At 42.4% G+C, this 13,804-nt stretch overlaps 1 long non-coding RNA gene and 1 pseudogene across 1 annotated transcript in view; both read right to left on the minus strand.

Annotated features, from left to right (window-relative positions):
- Nucleotides 1–9,729, minus strand: part of LOC116685839 (uncharacterized) — a 28,064-nt gene extending 18,335 nt beyond the window's left edge. The window contains exon 1 of the long non-coding RNA XR_004331060.1: nucleotides 9,681–9,729. This is a non-coding gene — a long non-coding RNA (uncharacterized LOC116685839). The remainder of the gene's footprint in view (nucleotides 1–9,680) is intronic.
- Nucleotides 1–13,804, minus strand: part of LOC116685838 (leukocyte elastase inhibitor-like) — a 47,632-nt pseudogene that overhangs the window by 17,844 nt on the left and 15,984 nt on the right.

A 13,804-nucleotide genomic window follows, 5' to 3' on the forward strand; every position in this document is an offset into this window, starting at 1 on the left:
TTTAGTTAGTGGAACTTAAAGTCACTACAACAAGGAGATCATTCTCACAATCACAATGTTTACTCTCCACTCCCTCATTCATCCTTCCTTCTTACAGAGCTTAAATATTCCCATGAGTACACAAGGCCCGGGTCCCAGGAAGCGGTACTTTCATGAAAGGACAAGACGCCAGACCGGCCCTGCAAACGAGTCAAGCCCCTCCGTAAAAATGATCGCGGCCTCCCCCCCCCCCCAGCCCCCATCTGGACTGTCGGCAGTGTCTTCGACGAAGGAGGGGGTGGGGGGCTGAATACATGCCAAAGGGTCGGTTCCTCTCCTCTAAGCTTGAACTCATGACGTACTTATTGTGGGTATATGACGCTGTTCCCTTAATATGGCGATGTTTTTTATATTACTTTCCCCACTAGGAAGGTTCTTCTTCCTACTTTTATTGGCGTTTGGCATTCCAACCTTTGTCTAACCCCAGCAAGCCTGGATTTATTCCCCCGTTTGTTACATTGCAAAATGTGCCTATGTGCCTATCATTAATATACTACTATTAAAGCTTCATGCTTGTCGTGAGTATTAACATTTCCCAAGTCATGTCGATCAAACTGAGGTTTCCATATTATCACACAGGTCGGAGAAAAGTTCCAAAAAAAATAATGTTTTGAAATAATGGGACACAATATTTGGGAACCACAAAACTTTTATTCCTATGTAATGCATAGAGCTACACTAAACAGTCCTGGCCTTAAACCCTTCAAACCTTTCATGTAACTCTTTTTCTATAGGCAAAGGCATGTATGCCATAGTGGGTAGCATTACAAATAACTGCCTTTGTTGATATTTTCCAACTCATATCTTCTGACTTGTGATTTCATCACATATGCTCTTTTGGTAATGCATATATTAAAGGCGAAATGCATTTCGGTAGAAAGTGGAAGCAGGAGAATCGGCCATCGTCATACATTATCTGTACAGTTGACTCTGGCATGAACAAAAAGACAGAGGAGACACTGTGATTAATGGCAAATTCTTTCAAAGGGTGTGGTTTAAGAATAATAACGAGACTGTACTGTATAGCTACTATGTAGGGAGAAGGCAAGCAAAGAGGGCCATGCATAAAGAAAACAGAACATAGGAGGAATCATGTGCCAAAAGATGCGAATACAAAGAAGCTGAGGTTCAGGATGAACGAGTAAGAAGTGATGCAAACCGAAGCCCCGTTTCGTTCCCGCCGGCCGTTTCTACTTGTCATCAATCTGGTGTCGAACACATAGCCGGAAACTGGGACTGGTTCTAAAACTCTAGGCTTGTGATTCTCAAGTATTATACTTTTTACTTTATGGATTGTAAGTTGGAACACTACTTCTACGATGTATTGCCACTCAGGGATCAGTATCCCACAACGAGAGCTTCATGGAGGGGTTATTCGATGATCAGGAGAAGGGGTTCTGCGATGAACATGGCGGGTTTTTACGCAGGGACATGGAACACAACATCATCCACACCTTGGCGCAGCAGCCTCCGTTCCCTCCTCGTTGACCTCCACAAAAGCCGTGTGGACGTTTTGACACTACCAGTCGTTGGCAAGGACCATGCCCTGTCACACAATAGAGAACAATGACGTCCATAATATATGGAGGTGCTCAGCTACAACATGGAAATAGAGTCAACTGATTAGGGAACAATCCCTCTGGTAACTTGACGGGGGGTTTTCACTGACTGTTCTTTAATGGTTTGAAATAACTCTGACATGTCCTACCAGAAGTCAACACCTTTTCTCGTGGCGCGAAGAGGCATCCACCCATGCCCATGCGGACCAGGACGTTCTTCATGCATACTACTCCTCCATCATTGAACCGAGGCAGCCCCAACGGACCTCAACAATCTCCTCATGTCTGGACGAGTCACCCAGGAAGTTCTCATAGGTCACTGCTTCTCCAGCTGGGGTGGACACGAATCACCTAGTAGTTTGTCGTTTATGTGGTTTCTGTGTGGTGTGTGTGTGTGTGGTGTCTGACCTTCTCCAGACCTGTAGTACTGTCCTCTATCTCATTGGGTAAAAATATGGCATGCTGAGCCCCTTCCCTTTGTAGACAGCTCTAAGGACCGTCCACAGAGGGTGAAAAACATAACAGTAAACACCACACAACACACACACACCACACAGCGAACACCAACACACGCTGACAACTGTTTGTTATTTTGTGTATTACAAAATATCTGTGAGATGGCTGCACATATCACCATCGCTGGGTGATTAGTTTCAGTTACGTACGGAAAAATAGTCCTAACCAAACCTCCAATCCTTGACTCCTTTACTCATCACTTCCAGGCATGTCAATAAATGATTTTTACAAAGGTTATGAAATGATTCGGTTTAATATTTGCCTATCAGTTTACCACACTTGTAGTGTGAGTATTTAATTAAATTGCTCATTAACCTTGCAGTTGGCTTTAGGTTGTTGGAAAAAGGAACCCAGGGCTTTCAGGTGCATCCATCGCTCAGGCGCTTGTGGTCATTTCATTCTGAAAACAGCAGCCGAGGGATCATTGAACTTTGAATCTGCTTGCACACCAACTGGAGGTGGCGTGCAGGCTAATAATTAACCTGCAGAACCAGAGTTCTGCCTTACCCAGCTGCCTCCTCATTATTTTGTTACCTCTTAAGTTGATCTTCATCTTCTGCTAGTGGCTAAAATGCGTATCACCTCACTCCTCCAAAAAGTACCTCAGCGAATTTCTGCAAGCTTTTAGTTAAAGTGTCATGTTAGCTCATTTGCAGGTTCATATTGGATTTAAATTTGTTTAATTTTAGAAACACCATATATTTTGTTGTACTAGCACAATTGCTGCAGCTCCTCTAACGCAACCCTGTGTGGTTTAGGTCTTGTTTTAGCTCCAGAGTGAGACTCTCACTATATTTAGCTTTGTTTGGGAGTCCGCACTGGCCCTAGAAATTACTAACTTTCATTTGCTCAGTATGGGGAGGTGCCACGCTAGCACTAGTGAGCATTATGACGTTTGTACAAAGTGACAACTGTTTGCCTCTTAAGTAAAGGCTGGACTACAGTCGAGCTGCTTGGCGGTGTGCCAGGGTTCCATGTTGAGATGGTAAACCCTTTGGGTGATGTTGGGCTTTTTTCACTTTGTAACCCTATACCTTCACACAAAATTACAACACGCCTAACAGAAGGAAAACACCAAAAAGCAGAAATCGAGCACTTTAAGTAATTTTAGAAATTGACGTTAGCTGACTTTTGTCAGTCAGCGTTAGTCAGTCTTTTTTTTTTTTTGTGTTTTTTTTAATTCTTCCTACAGGTGCAGCTGTGGCTCAGTTCTACAGCGTTCCCTGTAATCGAAGGTTGGTGGCTCCATCTCAACCATAGTGGTGTAAATGGGTGTGAACGGTTCCCTGTACTATGTAAAAGCTACTTTTGAGTATCTTTAAGGACGAGAAGCGCTATATAACACAGCCATTTCCATTTCTTTGAGCGGTGGTACCTGTTATCTGACAGTGAGCATCGTGTGTGTCACGCTGCTCAAACTTCTCGTTCCAGTCACTTATGAAGTACAGGCATTACCACACCCATCCTGCTCAGCTGCCACGTGTCCCTGGGCCAGCAATCCTGATTTTATCTGGCACAAAATCGACACATAAGTAAAGCAATGTTCACTCTTTTCTTAACGCGTTTGCCCATTGATTGTCATGTAGTGTCAAGCTTGTTGGCAGTGGTCGGTGTTGGTTTCTGCAGAACAGGGCACCTCCTGAAACCCGTTGTTAAACTGAGTCACGTTTTCGTCTATGTTAACTAATGTTACTTTTAACTTCCTGGTCCAATAACTTAAATTCAAGTCACACAACTTAAACAAGTCTGAAGTGTGTTTCCTACTGTGTTTCCATGTGTGTTGGTTGTATTATTAGTCGTGTCATCACACTTTTTTACACTTAAAGATGAATATTTATCAATTCTTTTCACTTTGTATGAACCATGAAATGCTGATGATGAAGTCGACTTAGCTGTCCAGGATCGATTTACCGTTCCCCCCTAATGTTAGTGTGTTTGAGCTAGAGCGCTTCGTGGGACTGTTATCCCCAGATTTGCGTGCCCAATCCCAATGCAGCCCGCTTATATGCTCCACCTTGAGTCTGCTTGCTCCTGCACCCCAGCTTTTAGCTTGGTCGGCGGCCTCTGAGCCAACCTTGAAGGTCCAACAAGTCTTCCACTCGCTGCGTTGTGTTGGAATTATGTTTTTTCTAAGAATCCTGGAACCATCAAAAACAGCATCTACCATTCTGATCAGCTAACACACATTAGAGGTCATTTCTAAACTTATTAGTGTCTGAAAGCCTAACAAAGTATCAATGGACAGCACAACACGAAATGTCTTACTCTCCAACTGAACTCCCATTCATCTCTCTTCTGACAGAGCTTAAATTCCCATGACTCCACAACACATACTGTAACTACATGAAGATGCCTAGCACACACTTCTAAACCACAACCTCAACAAAACTGGTCAGGACCGCATACCCGATCAGCCTAGATTGAGTCAACACTGACGTGCATACGGGAAGCATACGCCTATGTTTCTAGCGCGCTACAGGCATGTGGCGAATAAAAGCTAACATGGACATCACTATCTGAATCGCTTGGTTGTTCAGGCACTGTGGACAAGGAAACATCTGGTACAGAGATGCAGTGTGACAAAGGAAGACAACGTACAGAGATGCACTTTTACAAAGCGAGAACAACTTTTACAGATATGCACTGATGGACAAAGTAAGACAAATTTGCCTGAATGCACTGTGGCCAAAGGAGAGACCACTGTTACCAGAGATGAACTTGTACAAAGGGCGACAACGTACGAAACGCCTGACACTGACACACCAGTCTATTCTAAACAGGAATTAGGAAAAAAAAAAGAAACCGGGCTCTTGCCTGTTAAGTGATGAGACTAAAGACTAATAAGAATGTTTTCCTTTACTTGTTGAGATTCGTGTGCTCCTGCTATGTATGGCATTCATGATGTCCATGATGTGAGTAACTACAGGACGCAGCACGCTCGACATTTCTGTTTAATCTTTCACAATATTATCTTTCCGAATGAACTGGAGTTGTTCTTGTGGGAAACGGTGCATTGTAGAGTTATCCTCCCCCCCACATCTTCCACTCCACCCTCATCTAGGTTTTGCTTTGCTTAGAGATTCCTTTAGAATAATGGTGGCAACATGTTCTTGTTTTACAACCTTGTAACTCCCACCTGAACTTTCCACTACCTTTACCTGATTTTCTTAGATTATTTCTTCGTCAAAGCCTTCTGTTGTTTCGTTCGGTGCAAAGACCGCCACGGTGTGAAGCTTTCATTCTCCTCATGTGGAAAGTGTCAGTCACTTCTTATTCTGTTCCATTCTATTACTGATAATCACGAGGCTAGACATACAGTCCCCTCTAAAACGTATTGGAACGGCAATAAGCAAATTCCTTGTTTTTTGTTGTTACTAAAGATATTTGGGTTTAAGATGAACAACAATATGTAACAGAAGTCAGAAGTTCAGCTTTTATATTCCTATTATTTATTCTAGAAGTTTACACAACGAAACAACATGTCACCCTTTGTATTAGACTTCCCTGCGATTTGTATATTGCCTATTCTATTGCAATTTTGATGAGTGGTGTGATTAATTCTGCAGCCCTAGTTGTTGTGTGTGTGTGTATTGTGGTGTGTGTGTGTGTGTGTTTTGTGTGTTATACCTCTGACATCTGGGTTCTGTGTTGCCTCGCCCCCAGCATCACCATAGCCAGGCCTGAAGAGAGGCTGAAAGGGGTAAGATGTTTGCCGTCTTGGTCCGTCACTCTCCGAACTTGCGTAGCAAAGCCAGAGAGAAGGTGGTGTTGGACCTTGTGGAGATATTGTTGGAGACGGCCATCCGGGTCTGACACACAGAGAAGAGACAGAGCATCATTATTACAGACGTACAACAATGTTATTTAATCTGACTGGTGTCTCACGCTCTCATTGGGCCAAACTCCATGAAATATTGGTATTTACAATTATCTCTGAAACAGCCTCTGAATGTAAAAATGCTGAGATTTTTGGAGACAATTTCTGAACCAGTAAGACTTAGCCGTTAGTTTCTGTAAACATAAATAGACTTAGCAGTATAGATTTCATCACAATTGTCCACCTACCCAACCTAATTACATAATGTTTGAACATTAGCTGCCTCGTTGGAGCGGTTTACATGGGCTTGATAAATGTGCTTCTAGGCTGGTCGTTTAACCTTACTGCGTTACACACCACTAATATGTAATCTAAGAATCAATTTATCACAAATGAATGAACCATCCTCTACTCACCGACTTCGCTGTGCTCCTCGGCGTAATATAGCGGGTCATTCCGTTCACAGACGCCTTCTTTCTGAATCAAGCTGATTCCTGCCTGTCCTTCTCTTAATACATCCAAGTCCGCCTACGCCTAACCCTAACGCGATTACACATTCTCGGATACAGCGGTCCACTCCCTGATGTGAGTCGAGTGCCCCTTTGAGTCGCGCACCTCAGATGTTACAGCGTAACATTAGTGAAATTTTGTGACACCATGAAATAATACACTTTCTTCATAACAACTAATAAAAGAAGCTAGAAATCATTTCAAAAACGTTTTTTAGCTACTACGGGTTGCTAACGTTAGCTTCAAAACGCCAGTCAAGCACAGCCTTTGTTGTTGTGTGGATTTGCTAGCTTGAGGCTCAAGCTACCAGTCAGTTCAAAACCGGTTAGCTATTAATGTTTTTTTATTGCTCTGTGGCGATTTAGCTCCAAACGCCATAAATGACAGTACTGTTGATGTGACGCTACTTTGTAGCCGCAGTGACTGAACTTCGTACCGTAGGTCCCCATTTTTTTACTGTAAGGACATTACCGAAACCTCTCGTTGTGTCTCGTTCTGCTTGTCCGCAAAGTTACGCATGGCGCAACGTCACATCTTCACGCGTTGCACAGTGGCGCATGCGCGACTCACATCGGGAGTGCAACGTCCTGCTCCTGACACGCTTGCGAAAAAAATCAATCGCATAAATGCTGATTAGGATGGTATGGGTTCAGGTTTAGGGGGCCTTATGTATCGACGGGGGCTCAGTCTTCGACCAACAGGATAAACCATATAGCTATGCCATTAAATATGGGTAATATTGTCATGTTTTGTTAGTTAAGCGATTTCGGTTTTTAAATAAACCTCAACTACTAGTGAGTTATCCCGGAGTAGCGTTCCTAACATTTTTCTTCGTCCTCATGGCACCACCACAGCGACTGCATTAGCACCAGCGAGTTTGTTTGGAGTAGATTACTGTGTTCCTGACCATACGGTATAACAGTGTATGTGTTTCCCTTTGTAACTCATGACAACACTCCCTTGTTACCTATTTCACATTTATTTCAACATTTCCCATTCTTCATATATATATATCTATATATAGTATATTCTATATATAAGACCGCACATTTCAAATTGACTGAAGTGGTTTCTCTGGAAACATGGTGGTTTTTAGATAAGTCCTGCTGGGTCTGTGGCTATTTTGGACTAGCAAGACTAAAGTGGCTACTTTATTACTTAAGTGCTAAATATACATTATACTTGACCTACGTACATACACAAAGTTTTACTGTCACATTACTCTATTCATAAGAGGCCATGTCATTTTCCACTCCAATCTAAATGATCACACATCCACCGTCCCAACTAGAGTGATACGCTCTCTACTTCCAGAGAAAGACTTTCTGTGGCTTTCTTGGGTATAAAGGTGATTTCCTTCTCAAAACAAGAAATCCATCCTGTTAAATGCGTGACGCCCCCATCCGTGGGCAAACAGTCCCCATGCTGCAATCTCGCAATTCTCATGTTCCTACCGTAAGCTATTTTAGCTTCTCTTCAATGCTAACTCAGTTTTCTTCCTTTGTCCTTTCCAGAGCCCCTCTAATCCTTCGTTTGCTTATTGTGTGGAGTGTTTTATTTAGCCCGTATGTCCCTACCCTGAGCCGTGTAAAAATTGCTCCTTTCATATATTGTCTGCGCGCAGTCTTTGAATGTTACGTAGATGTCTTCCTGTGTCATTTAGGTCCAAATATTCTTGCCATAGGGACCATTTCCATTTGAATGCTTATAACTCGCTTTGCCCTCAGTTTTTGCCGCTATTCACATCATGTTTCCATCTACACCTACACGACAGGACCCACACAAAGCAAACCTTTACTTCCGTATCGTACATTCTTTACATAAACATTGGGATCTTGTCTCATGATTGCTCTGTTGTTCTAGTTGTAAGCGCTGCCAAACTATCCAAGCATTACTTTATTAATTTCTTCCCCAACAATTTAGTCAGGCTTAGTATATTAGCAACATATAAACGGATAAATGATCTTGGCTCCTTCTTAATACTATCTTATGTGTGGAAGTAAACTGTGCCCCAGCCAGACATCAGTCTCAGGATCGTTTTCTTTCACCCATCTGTTTAATAGCTACACCTTTTTCTTCTGCAAGGGTTTGCTCTAATAGCCGCGTGAACAGCCGGAGGATTTTTTGCAGTTTCCTACAACATAAAGTTCCGTTTTTTTCTTGTGTTCCGACTGGATTGTGGATTATTAGTTCCTCTGACCACAGTTCCCTGTAACTCTTCAGCTCCTAAACTTTAGGGCGTTCTTGGGTAGAGTGGTGAGTATACCTGTGTTCTACGTTCCTGTAATTAGCTTTGGTTGAACGATCTATAGCTCTATATTCCCATATATAGCTGCTCAAACTTCTTCCTCAGTTGCTGGAAGTTAATCTACTAATGCATCACAACAACCCAGAGGAAGGATGATAACAGGATTTTGGACTAGATTTGAAATTAGTCCTAAACCGACATTTTTCAGCGTTTTTTAACATTTCCTATTCACCCAAAACTATAAAAATTGGACTGTTATGCTCCTATCAGAACCAATTCTGGCTAATGTCTTTGTAAAATGAAATCTTTCGATGGTCTTTTTCCTTCTTTTCGACTGAGGCACAAACGTACATGTCATTAGCATCTCTTCTGACTAAGTTGGAGTAGGAATGCATTTATATTGTACTAACATCAACCGTATATACCCTTTGTGTATGCACAACCAAATCCCCTTCTGTTTCCTATTTTCACATCCTACACGTCCAATGGCGTAGTAATGCCTACGCTGGTTATCAGCTATGTAGAGTGCAAACTCTAACACATCAAGCCGGGATTTTCCGCATTTTTTTTTACATGCAAATGTTTCCTTATGTGACCTAAAGCTCATATCCCAAGTCATTATACTTGTTGGCTCCCCCTCTATAGTATTGATTAAAGCATTCTACTCTACAGTTGTTCTGTTACCCTGAACACTATAATGTAACCTTTTGATAACACCTGGACTATAACAATTCCACAATGTCGTGTTTATTAGTAATCCCACTACTTTTCTTTGCAGATCAAACTGTAAGGTTATCATAAGTATCACACAGTCTGAGAAATGTTAAATTTTAAAAATAAATGTGACAACCAATATTTGGTGCAGCACACTTTTATTCCATAAACATACCCTACAAATGTCCTGGATTCAAACCCAGTTCAAACCTTCCATGTAGACCTCTTTTACTATAGTCTAAATTCATTTATGCATATTTGTCCAATTACAAATAACTGCACTTTGTTGATTATATTTCCAAGATCATATCTTTCCTGACATTGTGGATTTCAATCACATTATCTCATTGGTTAACTGAATATATTAAGGCTGAAAATGCATGTTCTGTATAAAGTGCAAGAATCTTCAATCGTGTCCATACATTCATCTGGTACAGTTGAACGTCTGGCAGGTGAAAAAAAGACATAGTAGAAACTGTGCTTAAGCAAATTCTTTCAAGGTGTAAGGTTTATATAAGATCAACTAGACTTTACTGGTATAGACTAACTAGGGTACGGAGGGAGAGAGCAAAGAGGGCCATGCCTAAAGAAAAACAAGAACAAGGAATGAGATTCATGGCAAAAGATGAGAATACAAAAGCTGAGTTCTTATGAACAGAAGATGTAAAAGGGATGCAAACAAGAAGCCCCGTTTTGGCGTTGCTTCAACGCCGCAGTTTCTTCATCATCATCTGGTGTCGACAACATCGGACGGGAAACTGGGACTGGTTCTAAAAACTCTAGGGCCTGTGATTCTCAGATTATTTATACTACTTTATGTATTGATCAGTTGAGACCACTACTCTAACGATGAATTGCTCACGCCGGGAGCAGTATCGGCCCGCACAGAGACGCTCATGGAGGGTGTTTGTCGTATGAAGAAGAGGCAGGGTGGTCGGCGATGACATGGCGGGTTTACGCATGACATGGAACACACATCATCACCCAACACCAGGCAGCAGCAGTCCTCCGTTCCCTCCTCGTTGACCTCCACAAAAGCCTTGTGGACGACTTTTGACACTACCATTTCGTTGGCAGTAGACAGGCCTGTTCACACAGAGAAGAACACAATGACTCCTATAATATAATGGAGTCTCAGCTACACAGATAGAGTAAACTGATTAGGGGAACCTCTGGCTTAACTTGATCAGGTTTCAGCTGACGGTCTGTAAATGGTTATGAATATCTTACATGTCCACCAGAGAAGTCACACTTTTCTTCGTCGCAGTCAGCCACCATGCCCATAGGGGGCTGCCCAGTACGTTCTTCAGTCATACGACTTCCCTCCGCTTAACGAGCAGCCCCACCTGACCTCACATTATCCCTCATGTTGGACGAGTCCCCTCCAGTGATTCTCATTAGGTCAGCTGGCTCTTCTCCATCTGGGGTGGACACGAATCAGTTGAGTTTTGTCTGTTATGTGGGTTTCCTGTTGTGTGGTGTGTGTCTTACCTTCTCTAGACCTGTAGTACTGTCCTCATCTCATTGGTAAAAAATGATCCTGCTGCGCTCCTTCCCTTTGTAAGCCTCTCTAGGACCTTCCAGCAGAGGGTTTGAAAAACATTACAGTACCACACACACACACACACACACACACACACACACACACACACACCCCCAACACAAGTCTGACAATGGTTGAGTTATTTTGTGTATTAACAAAATAGTCTGTGGAGGCTTGCACCAATAAACATTCGATGGTGAGTTTTCAGTTACTTACGAAAAATGGATCATAACCAACCATCCAATCCTACGCCGTTGAATCATTACTTCCATGGCATTTCCATAAATGATTTTAACAAAAGGGTATGAAATTATTTAGTTTAATAGTTGCCGAGTCAGTTACACACGTATGTGTGATTAGTATATTTAAATTGCATCATGACCTTTGCATTTGGCTTTAGGGTTTGTGGAACAAAGGAAACCAGTGGCTTTCAGTGCATCAAATCCCACCCGACTTGGTGTCCATCTGAAACAGCCGCCAGGGGATATGGAAGCTTGAAGCTGCTGCACAACAAATGGAAGTGGCTGCATGGCTATAATTAAACCTTGCAGAACCAGATTTGTGCTCTACAGCTGCCTCCATCATTAGTCATTTGTTTACTCTTACGGTAAGATCTTTCATCTTCTCTACTTGGCTAAAATGCTTATCACTCTCCAAACATACCTCATCTAATTTCTGAACAAGGAACGTTTTATTAAAGTTCTCATGTATGGCTCCTGTTGCGTTCATATTGGATTTAAATTTGTTTAAATTTTTAGAAAACACAGCATATTTTGTTTACTGCACATTGGCGGCAGCTCCTCTTCTTCACCCGGTGTGTTTAGTCTATGGTTTAGCTCCCGAGGAACATCTGCCCTTTATTTATCGAAATAATTCTTTGTTGTGAGTCGCACTGCTCAGTAAGACTGCTAACTTTCGTTTGCTCATAGAGGGGTGCCACGCTACAGCTATGGCATTATGACGTGTGTTACAACGTGACCCTTTTGTCCTCTGAATAGTAAAGGCCTGGACTTACAGTCGAGCTGCTTGATCCGTTTGTGACCAGGTTCCTGTTGGAAGGTAATAACCCTTTGGGGTGGATGTTGGGTTTTCACTTTGTAACCTATAACATGCACACAAAGATATACAACCCACTAAAAGAAGGGAAAACACTAAAAAGCAAATATGAGCACTTTAATATTTAGTGACGTTAGCTGACTTTGTCATCAGCGTTAGTCAGCATTGAATGCTTTTCCTACTGGCAGCTGTGGCTCCGTGCTACAAGCGTTTCCTGGTCATCGAGTTGGTTTGCTCCACTGCCCATCGTGTGTAAATGTGTGTGCACTTTTCCTGTATATGTCAAAGCTACTTTGAGTAGTCGTTAGCCGAGAAAAGCGATATTGAACAACAGTCCAGTTCCATTTCTTTGAGGCGGTGTTACCTTGTTAGTCTGAAGTGAGCATCGTGTGTGGTCCCGCTGCCAAACTTCTCGTTCCAGTCACTTTTGAAGTACGAGGGCATTAACCAGGCACCAGCCTTCTCAGTCTGTTCCACGGGTCCCTGGTCCCCCAGATCCTTACTGTTTGCTGAAAGCAAAATCACCATACTTAAAGCAATGTCACTCTCTACAGTTGCCCATTGATTGGTCATTTAAGTGTCCAAAGTCTTGTTTGCAGTGTCCTGTATTTGTGTTTTCATGCAGAACAGGGACCTGCCGGAAAAACCAAGGTGTTAAACTGAGTCACGTTTTATTTCTATTGTAACTAATGTGTACTTTTACTTTCCTGTCCAATAAATTAAATTAATGTCACACAACTGAAAGCAATCTGAAGTGTGGTTTCCCTGCTGTTTCCATGTGTGTTGTTGTATATTATGTAGTGTCATCACACTTTTTATCACTTAAAGATGAGAATTATGTATCATTCGTTCACTTTTGTATTGATAACATTGCAATGCTGATGATTGAGTCGAATAATCGTCCCATATCGATGTCCCGTCACACCCCGAATGTTATTGTGTTGATCTATAGCGCTGCGTGGTCTTGTTATCCCAGTTTGCGTGACCCAATCCCAATCCGCCCTCTAGTATTATCCACTCTGTTCTGCTCCTGCACCCACTGTGTGATGGTGATCTGGCGCCTCTGAGCCACTCTTGAGTCCACAGTCTCCAGCTCGTCGTTTAGTGATTCTTGTTTTTTCTAATAAATCCTGGACCAGCAGAAAACACATTTACTATTCTGGATCACCCCAAACATATTAATCACTTAACTTTGCTGTTAGTGGACTTAAAGTCACTACAACCAGGAATCATTCCTCACCATCACATGTTTTACTCCTCCACTCCCTCATTCATCCTTCCTTCTTACAGAGCTTAAATATCCCATGAGTACAACTACTGTACTGCATGAAGAGGCAGAACACATGCTAAACCGCACCCCTCAACAACTTGTATTACTGCTTGCGCCCCGTACAGGCCTGTTGGCAACACTGAGGCATACGGAGCATCAGCCTTGTTGATCTCGCTCAGCAGCTGGGCAAAGCTCCCATGGACATCAATCCTTACATCCTTGGTTTTCAGGCACTGTGGACAAAGAGAGACGCTGTTACAGAGACGCACTTTGGCGAAAGGAGAGACAACTTTTACAGAGATGCCCTGAGGACAAAGGAGATACAACTGTTACAGATATGCCTGTGCAAAGTGAGACAACTGTTACAGAGATGGACTGTGGACAAAGGAGAGACAACTTTTTTTTAACAGAGACGCACTGGCCTGAACAGACCAGTCTATTCTAAACATTAATTAGAACCGGCATCTTGCCTGTTAGTGATGCACTAAAGACTAAATAAGAAATGTTTTCCTTTACGTTGTTGACGTTGTTT

The sequence above is a fragment of the Etheostoma spectabile genome, unplaced genomic scaffold, assembly GCF_008692095.1.
Source record: "Etheostoma spectabile isolate EspeVRDwgs_2016 unplaced genomic scaffold, UIUC_Espe_1.0 scaffold272, whole genome shotgun sequence".
NCBI classification, from domain to species: Eukaryota; Metazoa; Chordata; class Actinopteri; order Perciformes; family Percidae; genus Etheostoma; species Etheostoma spectabile.